The sequence below is a fragment of the Anastrepha obliqua genome, chromosome 4 (genome assembly GCF_027943255.1).
Source record: "Anastrepha obliqua isolate idAnaObli1 chromosome 4, idAnaObli1_1.0, whole genome shotgun sequence".
Taxonomy (NCBI): domain Eukaryota; kingdom Metazoa; phylum Arthropoda; class Insecta; order Diptera; family Tephritidae; genus Anastrepha; species Anastrepha obliqua.
The window spans coordinates 20,593,032-20,609,944 of record NC_072895.1 but is presented as its reverse complement, the minus strand read 5'-3'; the positions used below and the strand labels follow the sequence as shown (position 1 = coordinate 20,609,944).

Genomic DNA, 16,913 nt, shown 5'->3' with positions numbered 1-16,913 from the left:
TTATAACTTATAATATCGCTATCATCACTAAAATCACTGCTCACAGAATATTCAGACAAAGAATCATCAAATACCTCTTCGCTTTCGCTAGTTAAATCCATTTGAAAGGATTACAATTTGAAAATACGTAAATATACCGTAAAACACAACCAATACTACTATAAAATGAGACACCAATAACGAGTATTTTCAATAACTACATACTTTTCTTTTCACGAATTCCACTAGGACACTGTTACACTAACGACAAGCAATTAACAAATGGCGCGCTGGGAGATAACACCACTGTTTATACCCTACCGTTTGCTGCATATTACTCAACAGGTAATTAGGATGTATTTTATTATCTACATTTCATAATGTAACGAAAACATTCCATTCGGCCACTCATCATCGTGGCACCTTTATCCTATAATACCAATGGTACGGTTTAATTATTTTATTACTCTGCCGCACTCAGCTGGTAGGATCTTAAAGTCGCCTGAGAGTTTATTTTTCTGTTTATGAAAGGCCGAACCAAACATCGATATTGAGTTCCGAGATTCTTACAATACTCACTCACAGTAAAATTATGGCCAATGCGGATGCACTTTTATGCATTTGACGCCTCTATAAAATAATTGCAATTGAAAAGCCTATCAATAGGCTTCCCGTCCATAAAGTGTTAAATCGATTTTTTGTTTTTTACATAAATGCCTACCCAAACTATCCAAGAATGTGTCCTAAAAATTTCAGAAGCAAATTCAAAATATTTTCGGAGTTACAGAAGAAATTGTGAGCAAGCGTCGAGCAGTTATACGAGCGGATTTTTTATACTATATACAAAAACTTTGACGCGCGATTTCTCGGTTTTTTATTTTTACGATTTTTCCTAATTGGCGGGAAAGATAGGGGAAAAGTTAAACATCCTATCGAAACAAGATAACATTGATTGTATTCGGAATTAAATTACCTTCTAGTTGAACCTAAAAAATCTTAAGAAAGTTATGATTAACCCTTTTTTTAAACAATCTAAAGTGAATTTCTTTTTCCAAAAAAATGCATTTTATTTTTAATTAGCGAAAAATTGTTGAATTTTTCACTTTTTGTTTAATTCCCTTGGTTTAACTAGGATCTATATTATACTAAAGTAAACATTTTTTTGGGTTTTTGGTTTCAGATGAAAATTGCATATATATATAATAATATGTCATATGTCATGAAAAAATTTGAGAAGACTGCTGAAATATATAACAATAACACCTGAAAGTTTCGTTTCAATTGAATATTTCTTTCCTTCCCACAAAAATCCACGAAAAAATCGAGTTTTTGAAGCCTCTAAAGTAGGCTTCCCCCTTAAGAAACATAACACATAGACTGAAAAAGGGGTATGTTTTTTTGTTCAAAATTAGCTTTCATCAAGAACAATGCAAGCATTCCAGCGTCGCTCTAACATTTCAATACTACTTTTGTGGAACGATTAATCTTTTGTCCTAAAATAGACCCCAGCCAGTTTCAGCCTCTGATCGAAATTTCTTACCTGTGTGCATTTTTTTATGAATGCGAACAGCCAGTAGTCGCTGGGAGCCAAAACTGGAAATACAAATTCCGGTTTATTACGTTTAAACATGGCCAAACTCTGCTCATCATCATCAACACGTTCTTGATTTTGCTCAACGGTGAGCAAACGCAGCACTAACTTTGAACAGAGCTTTCTTATAGTCAAATGCTCATGCATTATAAAGCCAACATCTTCTTTTGATACCTTTACGATGGCAGCTAACTCACGCAACTTCACTTTTCGATCATTCAAAACGATTTGATGCATTTTTTTATGTTTTCCGGTGTTACCACCTCATTTGGACGTCCACTGCGTTGTGAATCATTGATGTCTCTACGACCACGATTGAAGTCAGCAAACCATAGTTTTATTGTTGTTTCTGATAGAGCGGAGTCCCCATAATAATTTTCAAGCTATTGCTTTGCTTGAACGGTATTTTTTCCCATCAAGAAGCAGTGCAAAATTAAAACACGAAATTCTTTTTAATCCATTTTTTTGGAAATAACGAAAGTAGTGTCACTCTTAGCACAATAACTCACGAACCAAAGAATAGAATATTATGAAATTTTAACGGCTGTCTTTTTAAGGTTAGTACTAACTGAAAAAGAGAAGAATACAATAAAACGAGTGCGAAATTTTGCAATTTGTGCAACGCACCTGCGCTCTCAGAGTGGCTTCTTCATACAGAACAGTATCTGAATTAGCGGTTTTAGTTATGAGCGGAACCATCCCTATAGATATTCTAGCACAAGAGCGAAAACGGAGATGGGAGACAAAAATCTCAGGAATCTTAGTACCATGTTTCTCCGATATTAGAATTCAAACGCTCACACTTTGGCAGGCAAGATGGATCTCTGAACGGTACGGTAGATGGACAGCGAGACTAATATCCGATCTAAAAAAGTGGGTAGAAAGAAAGTTCGGTGAGGTTAACTAATACCTCACACAGTTTTTGTCCGGACATGGATGCTTTCGCAAGTATTTGTGGCAAGTGGGAAAAGTGAGCCTACCAAACTGCATATATGGAGATGGAACTGCACATATGGAGTATGCGGGAGGTGGAACATGGAGAGAACAGCTCTGCAACGAGCTATTGGTGTATTTACACCTGAAGAAATAATCGAGAAAATGATGATAGACGAAGAAAAATGAAATTCCGTCACAAATTTCATGGAGGATACTATCCGAAAAAGAGGCGTGAAATGGAAGCTTATGTTGAAGAGCATTGAGCATAGGTTTCTCAAAACAGGCGACCTTGGACGCAGGGTGAGTAAATAGGTGCCCTTCTTAGGACGCCGTCTTGGCCCTCTACCTCGAATCAATGCGGAAGCAGTCCCGGTGTGGAGGGAAACATTCAAGAGAAGAGGAGGGATATTTTTAGTGGAATCACTACAGACGTAGTAGCGAGGACGAAGGAAAAAAAAAATGTATATGTATATATAATGAGTGCCATCAATGTGTTAGGCTTGGGACTTTTCAGCCTATGTGTTATGCTGGGCTACTTGAGCACATGGAAAAATTAAAAAAAAAAAAAAACGAGGTGGGTACTAGTCAGCTCCTGTAAGGAGGAGATCAATTATCTTGGGTGTGCTGGTAACATTTCTCTAATCTGAGTTGGAGGACATAGGAATAGAGAAGGAAATGAAATTTCTGATGAGGAGGCTGAATTGTTCTCAGGCTGCTGTTAAAGGGGAATGGCACAACTCATTTCTTAGGAAAGCGCAGAAAAGATGCAGCTCTATTTCCTCATGTGCTATTTCGGAAACCCTCTGGCCCCAGTACAATACAAGGAGGACTCAAAAAGTTCTGGAGACTCCACGCCATTCAATTTCCAAACTGGAAGCTGTCTTTAACGGTCCTTGGACGATCCCCATTTTAGAAGCTGTGGAGACCTTGCAGAGAAGGATACTATTGATCACTTTTACCGTAAATGTCCGGGCTTGACAGCTAGACAATTAAGGTCACTGGCTGCTCCTTTCTTGACCAGCCTGGGGCAGTGCACTAACCTAAATCCGATCAATCTTCTCCATTATATCAACAGCTCTGGTTGGCTGTAGATATCTACTCTTTGGAGGTCTCATAATGGTATCAAAACGGCGCTTCAGTGCTACTTGGGGAGTGCCAGACTGGCACTTCAAAGACTTCACCTACCTACATATTTTAGAAGTAGTTAATACTAGTCATATTAACTGGCATTTCTACTAATGGTCTATGGATAAGTTCGTGCGGTTTTACAACAGATGGCGTAACTTGATTATTATTCCATCGATCCACATTTCCAAACATTCATTGGAGAGCTACTGTCGTAAGGCACAAACGTCAGTATAAGTTTTTTATTTGAAGCGTAAACAACAATATTTTTACCACACTTGAAAATGTCGAATTTCGTGCCAAATAATGTGTTTTTGCGGGGAATTCTTCTTCATTATTTTAATATGAAGAAAAAAGCAGCCGAAAGTCATCGTATCTTGGTGGAAGTTTATGGTGAGTATGCTCTAGCTGAGCGAACGTGCCAGAAGTGGTTTGCACGCTTTAAAAGTGGTGATTTTGGCCGCGCCGCCAAAGTTCATGGATACCGAATTGGAGGAATTGCTCGATCAAGATCCGGCTCAAACGCAAGAAGAGGTTGCAAAAACTTTGGGAGTTGATCAATCAACCATTTCCAAACGTTTAAAAGCCATGGGAATGATCCGAAATTCAAATTTCGAAAAAAACCGCACGAACTTATTCATAGACCTATATTAAAAATTTTATATTAGGTTCTATTACATCCATTTTTGTCTGCCTCAGGCTAGGAATTGGTTGAAAGCCAAATACTTGCAGTAAAATTTCCGCCTTGCGCACGAATTTCTGAATATCTGCAACAGGAGCGTTCTTGATTTCATTCGGATCCATTTGATATCGATGAAAGATATGCAGTCTTGTCTTTGCCAGGGCAATACAGCACAAGATATGCTCTTTCGTTTCAACATCCACGAGAAAGAGTTTACACTCTGTCTCATTCCCAATGTGAATTTTTGAGAGATGGTAATTTAACTAATAGTGAGCTGTCAGACAACCAACTATTTTCCTTATGGAGTTAGGGGTAGTCAGAATTAAAAAAAAATTGGATTTTTTGCACTTTCCTAAAGTATAATATCTTAAAAATAATGTGTGAAAAATTGAAGTGAATCCGACAAATACTTTTTGAGTAATTCAACAATAAACAAAGGGATCTCGGGCTTTTGAAAAACATAAAGAACTCGTGCCTGATAGAAGGATTTTTTTTTCAAATTTTCGATTTTTTTTTTTAATTAATTGTCGGTTTGTTTTTCTCGGAAATCAGAAAAATATTTCCTCAGGCCGTCATATTGTTAATTTTGAACAAAAAAACTTCGATCAGCCACAAGATTATCTATTAATAAAACTAATTTCTCTTGTCCGATTGATTTTAGATGAATCTCCAAAGACTTGTGATGATCACCGCAAGGGACTTCCGCAGAAACGGGCTCCACACAAACAGCGATAGCTTTTACAATTATTAATTTTTTTTTTTTGAAATTTTGCTAAAGTCAAGACGAAATATCATCAAGTCATGATGTATTAATGCTATGTTTTTATTTTTGTAAAATAAAGCAATTGACTTGCAAAAAAAAATTTTGAAGATCATCATTTTTTCGTGCCTCTGACTACTCCTAATTTCCACGACAGTCGGTTCTACGTCACTGAAACGACCCGGATTTATATCCGGCCAAGGACTGTCACTCTAGCAGCATTCCCCGTATCTAAGTATGTGGAATGTTTATGCTGCTACAACAACAACAACAATTCCTAACCCCATAATACAAAAATAGTTTTTCCTTTTTTTTATAAGTATGCACCTACCTTGAATACATTTAATTAGAAGAAACCTCTCAAAATTTAATTGAAAAATATATAAGCAGTAAAACCCATACTTGCTCAGTGCCCATATTTCAAAAGCCGTTACTGTAAATGTGGTCATGACTGTGCCTATTTACAAACTTATGTAGCTATGTTCATACATATATACACAAGTACAGGAGTCTGTAGATAGCAGAGTTTTAATTTGTTGCAATGTTTGTATGTAGTTTTATTTTGTTTAAATTGAATGTCAGCACTGCATTAACCTCCTGTCAACGCTGGCAGTGATGGATGACGGGTCACGTGTTCAATGTTGTGCATTACAGCGGCCAAATGCGAAATGTTTCTTCTTAATTTTTCTACACCCAAATAATATGTACGCGTATTGCAGTCAATGTAAATTTCCTGCCCGTGAGGTAGTAATTAAAATTCAGTAAATAAAGTAGCAACAAATTGCATTAAAATGTCGTGTTTTAAATACTTTGATAATAGAAGGGTGCAGTTGGACATAAAAAAAAAAGTAGAAACACAAATATTAAGTTAGCATATTTTAGAGAGATGATTAATTACTAACAGGAATAGCAAATATTAAAAATAAATAAATCATTAATTATTAATCAATGGTTGGTTGATTTAATGGCAATTTAAACGGTCGTTAAACCTCGCACTTACTATGTAAACTATTAGGTGCGCAACTAAGTTCCCGCTGTTTGTCAATGGATGCCGCCAGCAGTGGTGCTAGTCGATTCTAACAAAACCTAAACATCATAAACCAAGCTTAGACATATGGTAAACAAACTGCTTCGACACATTTTGTTTTGGTATCATAAACTTTTGGTTTTGTGAAAATGTCTGATTCTGTGCCGAATAATCGTCATTTGTGGGAAGTGTAGATTTTCCTCTTTCATTCGAAAAACACGGCGGCTGGAGCGCATCGAGAGCTACAAAAAGTTTACGGAGAAGCTGCTTTAAGTGAAACAACGTGCCGAGACTGGTTCCGTCGCTTCAAAGATGGTGATTTTAATGTTGACAACCGTCCGGCCAAAAGCCTTCGAAGACGCTGAATTGGAGGCACTGTACAATGAGGATCCGTGTCAAACCCAAGAAGAGCTTGCGTCAGTATTAGGAGTTACCCGGCAATCCATTTCCAAGCTATCGCATGCTTTGGGAATGATTCAGAAACAGGGTACTTGGGTTTCTTATAAGTTAAAACCAAGGGATGAACAACTGCTGCACCGCCAAAAAAAGGAAGAGTTTTCTTCATCGCATCGTGACGGGTGATGAAAAATGGAATCAATACAGCATTCCAAGGAAAAGAAAGTCATGGGGACTGTCCGGCCATGCTTCTACGTCGTCGCCTCGGCCGAATATTCACGCTGCGAAGTTAGGCTATGTATTTGGTGGAACCAAGTTGGTGTTATTTATTATGAACTGTTAAACCAAGCGAAACCATCACTGGGGATCGGTATCGACTTCAATTGATGTGATTTAGCCGAGCACTGCGCGAGAAGCGGCCGTAATACGTGGAGAGACATGAAAAAGTGATTCTACACCATGACAACGCTCGGCCTCACGTTGCCAAACCCGTTAAAATCTACCTGGAAAGACTGAAATGAGAAATCTTACCCCGCCCGCCATATTCTTCAGATATTGCGCCATCCGATTATCACCTGTTCCGATCGATGGCACATGGTCTAGCTGACCAGCAGTTCCATTCATATGAAGACATCAAAAAATGGCTTGATCCGGGGATAGCCTCTAAAGGAGAGCAGTTTTACCGCGACGGTATACGAGATCTACCAGAAAGATGGGGGAAAAATAATAGCCAGCGATGGGCAATACTTTCAATGATTCACTTGTAACCATTTCTTCAGAATAAAGTTTTATTTTCATCAAAAAACAGGGATAACTTAGTTTCGCACCTAAAATGTATGTGGGGGTAGATAAATATTTACTATTACTACTACTAAATTTCATCCAGCTGTGTGATACTCCATAAAAAAATGTCTAGCCCACAATACTATATTCATGTATTTCGAAGGATGATAGATACCAGGCTCGTTGCTCGTTAGGTATGGTGAAAAAAAATTTTTTTTTGAGTGAAACTTTGCATTCCACGTCATTCGTTTTGTGTTTCACAAAATTTAGTTTTAGTGAAACAGAACCGAGCAACGGTCTGCTAGGTAGTACACCTCTAAAAATCTTTTCACCAAGAGAACATGATTAAAACTAGAAAGATCATAGGTGAGGTAGGCAGCAGCACGGTAAAACGCTCTGTCAACAGGGGAACCTCTCAGGGAGGAGTCTAATCCCCTCTGTTGTGGTTACTAGTTGTCAACAATATCCTTACCAAATTCAACCGAAAGGGAATTAAAGTAGTGGCGTATGCGGACGACATAGTGCTTATGGTTTCAGGAATGCTTCCAACCACAATCAGTGAGATTATGGAAGGAGCTCTGGTATTACTCAGCAATTGGGCCACGGACTGTGGTTTAAGTGTAAGCCCTAGAAAAACTGAACTGATGCTATTCACTAAGAAAACCAAGGTACCAAACTTTAATCCCCCAAAACTAAACGACGTTAGTCTCACGCTAACCCAACAGGCAAAATACCTAGGTGTTATCCTAGACCCCAAACTCAGCTGGAAGTCCAACGTAGAGTACAGGGTAAAGAAAGCGAATATAGCACTTTACACGTGTAAGAGAATGTTAGGTAAAAAATGGGGTCTCCAACCAAAACTATCAAATTGGTCCTACACAGCCCTTGTAAGGCCAATACTAACATATGCGGCACTAGTTTGGTGGCCTGCAACAGAAAAGAAATACAACAATACTAAGCTAAACAAGATACAAAGAACAGCGTGTATTCTAACTACAGGATCGCTTAACACCAGCCCTACTGAAGCGCTCAATGTACTAACTCATCTACTACCAGTAGATTTACACATTAAAACAATCCCTACTTGCAGCGCAGTGAGACTCAGAGACATAGGAAGCTGCACAACAAGGTCGTATGGTCACAGTAAGATCCTCTTACAGGGACCTTCGCTGCTCAAAAACAGATCGTACTACGCAGTCCCCGACCTTAACTTCAAGAAAGACTTCACGGTACGTTTTCCACCGAGAGCCAAATGGAGCATAGACGCCAGCTGAAGTAATATTTTATTTGGGGAATTGGAATAGTAATTTTCAAGCAGAAGTTCTGAGGATAACGGAAGCTTGCAGCACAATTAAAAATCATCCACAACAACTAACGGAAGTATGCTTTAAAGTCACCTACAACCAATTCAAAAATCGTCAAGCAATGCAAATAAGAACTTAATGATTTAGTGCGTACGACAGACATCAATCTCAGCTGGGTACCTGTCCATAGCAACATAGAAGGAAATGAGTAAGCTGATGAACCGGCAAAACAGGTGCATACTATAACAAATCTGAGGCGGTAGAAATAGGCTGCCCCCGAGGTATGCGAAAAAGGAGGATCTTCTCGCTATTACAGAAGCAGTCCGTCGAAAGATGGACTACCACGAATACCTGCAAAATAACTAAACAAAAGTAGCCCAATTTCTACAAATCGAGAATTGACGAGTTGTTAAGAAAGCCACGAGCAGATATATTCCGAATTACAATGAATAACAATAACAACAATTACAACAAGTCAACAATAAACGGCTAATAGCCCTTGGGAGGTCATGCATGGAAGATTGGAGGGCCGCACAATGATAGAGTTAGAAGCTGCAATCAAGAAGAATCTAAAGAAACAGTCTTTCACTCTTTGTGTGAGTGCCCAAGTCTGGGTGCTCTACGACATAGAATGTTAGGGGAATTCTCGATGGTTAAACGGGAAGAAATTGCAGAAAAGGCAGAATAGATGACATGAGCAAATTCATAGTCAAGTCAAGATAGTTCGACTAATAAAAGGTAATGCTTCTACAAGTGGGTCACCAAAATGGCATATTTTGTAATAGTTGGGTTCGGGCTGTTGGGTTACCCAGACAACACCTAAACCACCATCACCACCACCACCACGCGGTTGGATCAGCAGTATTCACCTGACCCTTTCAATGAACGGCAACTCAAGTTCTCCAATTCCCCGTTGCAACTTCCAATTAAGCTGCATCGTCTTCCTTTCTCTCTCTCTCTCTCTCTCTCTCTCTATTGTTTTCAACGTAGCACCTACTACCATTAAATAATTTAGGGCTCAAAGGAAACCACAGGGCTGCTTAGCATTCATGCTGAAAGTGTCGGAGGTAATCCTAGGAACTCAGAGAATTGCTTAGCATTGATGCTGAATGTATCGGAGGTGATCTTATTCGGTAAATCTTTTAGCTATCATTTCTTCTTGTTGTAGTTTCACTCGCAGAGACCTGTGTAAAGATAAGAGGAAATTGCGCTTTCTCTATATGGCAGAAAACTCCCAACCTCGGCAGCAAAAAAATTGTCAAAAAACAACGAGATTCTTAGGTACTTGAAATTTACACTTTATTTTAACAGAATTTAATTGGAGATAGCTAAAATGGAACACCCAAGAATTTTCTAAACACTCTGATTAAAAGATTATAAATTTTGATGGAAATTTGAAGATTTTTTTTTTAATTCTCACAAAGTCGAAACTTGAATTCATAAGGTTTTTCTTGGAAAAATTAGCATTATTTTCATGAATAATGATTGAAATGAGTTGAGAAATAAATAAATTGCCAAAACTTGTCAAAAGGCCCAAGTGTTATATTTATTTAACGCAGTGTATGTATGTGGGTGTGCAGCTGCTGTGTATCATTTGTGTGTAAATGGCAGTTCTTTGGTAGAAAAAAATATATTGTTAAACATAGATAACTGACCATTTCCTTTTAACTTTCCTTTTTTGCTATTTTCAAATAAATGTCTGTTAAATATTGAATTTTATTTACTTTGACGCACTCGACCGGCGATAAATTCCTTCAACTTTAAAGCAACTCAATTTGTCATTCACAAAAGTTTTTCGGAATTGCGTACGGCATAAATTTATTTAGACGTTTTGCTTATGTTTTCTCGAAGGGCAAAAATAATATTGGGAAATATGTTAATGACTTTGAATACTTTTATTTGTTTCTAACTTTTATTGGGGTTTCGAAGTAAAGGATTTTAGCAAAGTTTTTCAACAAACGTTAGATATGTGTGTTTGCACACATACATACGTACAGTGGAGTCTGGATACAATATACACTCGAAAAAGTGAACACTTGGATGCAACGAACCATTATTAGAATGGAAAAGGTGAATAAAAAAATATAAAAATATAATGCAAAAAGTTAAACAAAATGCGGAAACACCAGTTGCTGTGCGTATATCAAATCATTGTGAGTCCTATGCCAAAAGAAATATAAAATTGTTTGATATAATTAACTTAAGGTTCGAGGATGGTGCCATATGTAGAAGACCACGCAAGTGGGGAAAGTTACTGATGGCCATTCATTTGGGAGTGCCCATTACGATTCTTCTACATATGGTTCAAGCAGCTCACAACTTCCGGGATTGGCCCAAGTATCTTCTGCGTAGCTTCCGAACACCCGTTCGGGAGTGAGCCAACGTGAGAAGGCGAAGCATCCCAGAATAGCTGATTGTGCGCTGGGTTTGGTACCCGCCACTTAAAAATCCCCCCCGAATGAAAAGATGTACAAAGCCTCGGATGAGAACTTCCTATACAGATGACGACCCCTGCAAACGAACTAAGCACTACGATTTGAGGGCATGCACCTGAAATGTCCAGTTCCTTAATGGGGAAGGTGCCTCTGCCTATGAGAGTAAAGGCTGACATCACTGCCATTCCAGAGATGCGATGGACGGGGCAAGGTAAGAAAAACATAGGAGCTTGCGACGTCTAATACAGCTTCTATGTAAAGGAGCGAAAATTCGGTGTCGCCTCACAATAATCCGCATCAAAGCCCGATTATTTAATATATCGCTCATTTGCGCCCACGCCCAGATGGAAGAAAAGGACTATGCGAGCAAAGATTCCTTTTATGAGGAACGTTCCTACAAGCGCTGCCCCCGCCGCGACATATAAATCGTGCTTGGCTACTTCAACGCTAGAGTGGGCAAGGAGGGAATTTTTGGTCCCACAGGCGGAAAATTCAGCCTGCACAACGAAACGTCCGGTAACGGACAGAGGCTGATCGACTTCGCCGGTGCCTGAAACATGGTAGTCTGCAGCACCAGATTCCAGCATAAGCAGATACATCAAGCAACCTGGCTGTCTCTCGATCCATACCATACCGAACTACCGACTTAACGTTGGCATTAAATATTTTCAGTTTTGTGTGTCTGGAGATTTGGGCTGATCTCCATACCTTGTCAAATGCAACACGTCCCTAGATATTCGGTTGCGTATGTCAGTTGTTGATCCGCCGTTTTTTTGAAATTATGCTCCCAAGGGAGCAAAATTCCTTTATGTACATCTTCAAGCGGCGTGTTGGCGTGTCGTGAAGGGCTTGAGTTTCGGCGGTGTTAGTCCGCATTACTTTGGTGTTTGCTATGTTAATTTTTAGACCTGTTTGTGCTACTGCCTGGCATACCGTTTGTAGTTTAGCAGATCCATCTGAGTATTTGTTCGATAGTAAACAAATATCGTCGGCATAGTCTAGGTCATCAAGCCGGCCCCTGCTGGCCGCACACACTTGTCCCATTGCTAGGTCCAGGACTAGGTTGAGGAAGAGTGGAGATAAAACACATCCTTGCCTAAAACCGGTTTGAACTTCGATACTACTACTACTTAAAGAATTTTCCTATTTCACGCGGTATGAAGCGCCCGGGTACATTTCTTTTATGGTGATGACAGGCACTCCTTTGCATTCAAGAGCTTTCCAGACTGCTTCTTGAGTGAAAGTATCGAACTCTTTCTCAAAATCGATGAAGCAGAGGTAAGGGGAGTTTAAATTAGTCTCAAGAAAAGTCTCTGAGACTCGGTAGATTTTGCTCTAGCCGTTCAATTATTTATTTCTTATAATAAAGGGTTTTCCAATAACCGGTGTTAGGTGTTAAACAGGATGGATGATTAACGATTTTTTATGGCCGGAAGTGGATGGTATTGATCTGGAGAACGTTTGTTTTCAACAAGACAGCGCAACGTACCACACAAACAACGTAACTATTGATCTTTTATGGGAGAAGTTTCCGGACCGTGTTATCTCTCAAAGAGGTGATCACAATTGGCCACCGAGACCTTGACATTTAACACATTGTGACTTTTTTTTGGGGCCACGTGAACGAGAAGGTCTACGCCAACAGCCCAGAGTCGATTCAAGACCTCGAAGATGGAATTCGTGAGGCTATCGAGGACATAGGGCAGCCACTTTGCAATTCGGTTATGGAAAATTTCACGAAAAGGATATTGTCCTGTAAGCGTGGTCGTGGTGGTCATTTGCCTGATGTTATTTGCCACTATCAACGGCATACCTTCCTCTTTATAATGAAATAAACATCCGATCATTTATATTAAAAAATAGCAGTTTGCTTTGAATATCAAAATAACACCTCTTATTGGAAGCCCCTTTATATTTAATGAATTAAAATGTGTGAGCATGAAATAAATAAACAAGTGAGTTTTAAAAATATTTTTTTATATTCTTTTCACTTAATTTTCTTTTTTCATGAATATTTTCCTACTGCAATTTTTTGCGAACGTATCGTATCGGGTAAAAATAGAATCAGGTGTATATCAAACCTATGGATTTTTATAGAGCTCTATGAAGGATTAAAAATGTTTGAATTTTTTTTAATTTAATTTTTTTATTTTTAATTTTTAATTTTTTTTTTTAGTTTTTAAGTTTTTATTTTTCGTTTTTTATTTAATACCCACGGAAGTTAAATGACCTCTCGAATAGCGCAACTTCATGCTTCAGTGCATCCATTGCATTTATGGCACACCGGTGCATCGACATACGCGAAAAAAATATATTTGCAGAAAAAAATGGTTTGACAAGTTAGTGAAATTCGTACTGTAATTGATGGATGACCAAGCAACAACAACCACGACAAGTCAATAACACAGTGATTTTGCAATTGGCAAACTTTTTTGGTTGTTTTTGCTGCTGTACAGCAATTAGTTTGTAAAACTAACTGTGTTTTATGAATGTTTGATGCACCGCAAAATAAAAAAAAAATTAAATAAAAGCAAAAATAAATAAAAAAATAAAAGTAAATCAAAAACCAGCAAATGAAAATAAAGGCAAAAAAATGTAAATGCAAAATCCGCATGGAACTAAAAACTAATAATAAAATATAATAAAAAAAAGCGCACGAAAAATACCAACAAGAACTGCATGACAGCGATGTGTATTTGTATACACAAAAGCAATAAACTCCATGAAACGTGCCAAAAAAAAAAAATGTATAAAGTGAAGAAGAAAGTACCTCAATGCTTTTGTTGTTGTTTATATCTGATGTTGTCACTTTTTGCGTGTAGTGGCTTGTGTAGGCATTTGCTTTTACTTTTTTTCACATATACGGGTATGTATGTCGGCATGTAAATGCCCTGCTAGGAAAACTTAAATTATTGAAATAAATTCCCGACTCGACACTGGTACTATTTTAGAGAATTCGACACTGGTTGGAAACTAGAGAAAATTGGTTCTGAAATATGTTAGATCTCAACCGTGTGCTGGTATGGAACGATCTGACGCTATGGAAAAAATTTAATGTTATTGTTTCAAACTAATTGAAAATGGTAGAATCTACGCTTAATAGTCAAACCCTAATAGCCTCGGCACACGTTGGCGTTAATCGTGATTAACGATTTAATTCAGAATTATCTCAGGAATTAAGTGCAACTAATCGGAATTGGTAACTGAACTTCTTCTTTTTCTTCTTCTTAGCATCACAGTCCTTGGTGAGCCATTGCTTTCTTCACAGCTTCTTTCCATCGATCTCGATTTACAGCCACTTTCCTCCAACATTGCACGCGTATTTTCCTAAGATCAGCCTCCACATCTTCAAGCCACCTTTTCCTCGGGCGTGCCCTTTTCTTTCTTCAATCGGGAGAAGACCTAGTGCCTTTCTCGTTGATCGCTCCCGGGGCATTCTAGCTACATGTCCCAGCCATGACTGAGTCGTTGAGACTTAATAAATCTTATTATAGTTTCTTTCTTCACTATGTCTTCCAGTTCGGCATTTTACCTGATGCGATACGTGCCATCTGCCAGTCTAAGTGGACCATAGCAACTGAACTTATTTCTTAAAATTTAAGAGATTAGAGAAATTTTCGATGGCAACATTGCCGAAAAATGACAGTTGATAACTATTGTGAATGAAAAATAATGAATATTTTAAATAGAAGAACAAGAAGGACTGAGAAATGGCAATTTAAGATTTTTTTTAAGATATAATTATTTCTTAGTATCATAGCAGCTAATACCCGTATTTGTTGTCAGCGTCCATATTTTACTGACAAAACTATCGAACAAGCAAATCAGCATAACAACCGTCTGTCGCACCACAATTTAATCAGAATTAACTGGCCATGAAAAAGCTCTTCATAAAAAATATCTGCCGTTCGTAGTCGGCTTGAAACTGTAGGTCCCTCCATTTGTGGAACAACATCAAGACGCACACCACAAACAGGAGGAGGAGCTCGGCCCAACACCCAAAAAAGGTTTATATATATAACTGGGCCAGCAAACCCAATTAAAGCCGCCGTCTGTCTAGGCTATAAGAACATTGCTCCAAGTCATCATATTAAAAGTGTGTTAAAGTTTAAATCTTTGGAAGAAAATACCCTCAGTTTACTTGAAGTATGGTATTGAGTTCAAATGCGCTCACTACTTTCAGAGATTTGTACTAAAATTTAGAAGAAAATTCTTTGATCGATTATTTAAACCACCTAACGCCTACCTGGTGGATCGTGTGGACTCTCTTTTTAAAATACTTACATGAAATTTATTAAAAAAGGCAGTTGAAGGGTTTGAACTATAAATACTATAACTATGCACCATGAACCTTATCCGACCAATCTTAAAGTATGGATGTGAGATATGGACTCTTAAAGTTGCTGACTTTGCGCTGATCGGTAGCTTGGAAAGAAAAATTTTAAGCAAGAATTTCAGCTTAATAAGAGTGGAGGATTGAACTTATAGAATCCGGTATAACTCCGAACTAAAGGTTCTCACTCAGAACGAGACAGCTGTATGTTTTGTTAAAGCTCAACGCCTGTAAGCTCCCCGTATACCAGCTGACTCTGCTGTGAAGAAAGCCAGGACAGGGAAGCTATTGGGCGTAAAGGGCAAAGGAAGACCAAGGAATCGATGGATAAACGCAGTGGAAAACGACCTCATGGATTTGGAAATACATTACGAAGCAAAAGCTCAAGATCGACCGCTTTGCAGAAGCATTGTGAGGGAAGCTTTGACGCACCCTGCGTTGTAATGTTGTGAAAGAAGAAAGAGGGTTGAATGACTCTACAGAAAATTATACTAGCGGTCACTGAAGATAAAAAAAAAACTCCTACGAATTGAAGAGAGTACGGAAAAAGCTTTCAAATGCTAAAAGTTTTAAGCTACCTTCAAAGTAGGCGCATTATGAATGATAATAAACTGGGTGACAGAATGGTAAGGTCCCCACATATTGCTAAGTTTTGCCTACATATTATATATTTTTTTAAATTAATTTTACCGATTTTTTTTTATACGAATATTTATTTCTATAACAAAAGCCACATAAATCCAAGATCAAAACTCAATGCACAATTTTTTACAATTTAGCCAATTCCTAAAGGGGTTTTCAATTGGCGCGGGTCGATTTTGGCGCCCTGTGGCAGCCATTTTGTTTTGGTGACATCTGTCAAATCTTTTGTTTATTATTCAGTTGCTTATGCCAAATCATCATGGCAAGTTACACGATTGAACAGCACGTTCAAATGATAAAACTTTATTATCAAAATGAGTGTTCATTAACGCAAACGTTGCGCGCATTGCGCCCATTTTTCGGTAGACGTGGTGGCCCTTCCAATTTCTTATGGCCCATATTGAACCATATGCACCTAAACGACATGTGGTTCCAGCAGGACGGCGCTACGTGCCACACAGCAAACGCCATTTTATTCCATTTCAACATCTACCCGCCCTTATTGAAAAACCCTTTATAAAAATTTCATTCACACTTTTTATGCAGAATGTTTGGGCATCAGTCTTTATAGCCTATTTGGGCTCAGTGTTTGAGGTGGCACAAAATGCGCGCTGATTGGTGATTAATATTTTTTCTAAATGGTGCTGTTCCATAAAACGAATTTTTTCTTGTGTTGGGTGTTTTGTAAGAGCTTGAGAACTTAAAATGATAGTACAAAAGAGAAATATTGCTGGAATGCATTTTTTTATTATACTCTGGTAGATTACTACTATCATTCGAACATCCGATGAGGCGTCTCTTGTAGTGTTTGAGAGAAAGTTTCTGCGCAGGCTTTTTGAATCTTTGCACGGAGGTGACGGCGAGCATCACATACAATGCGTATAGCGTATAAAGATCCAGCGGCTTCGTTGGCTGGATTT

General features: G+C 38.3%; 1 protein-coding gene across 2 annotated transcripts in view; it reads right to left on the bottom strand.

Annotated features, from left to right (window-relative positions):
* LOC129245843 (uncharacterized) overlaps positions 1–16,913 on the bottom strand; it is a 92,829-nt gene that overhangs the window by 13,267 nt on the left and 62,649 nt on the right. The window lies entirely within an intron of this gene.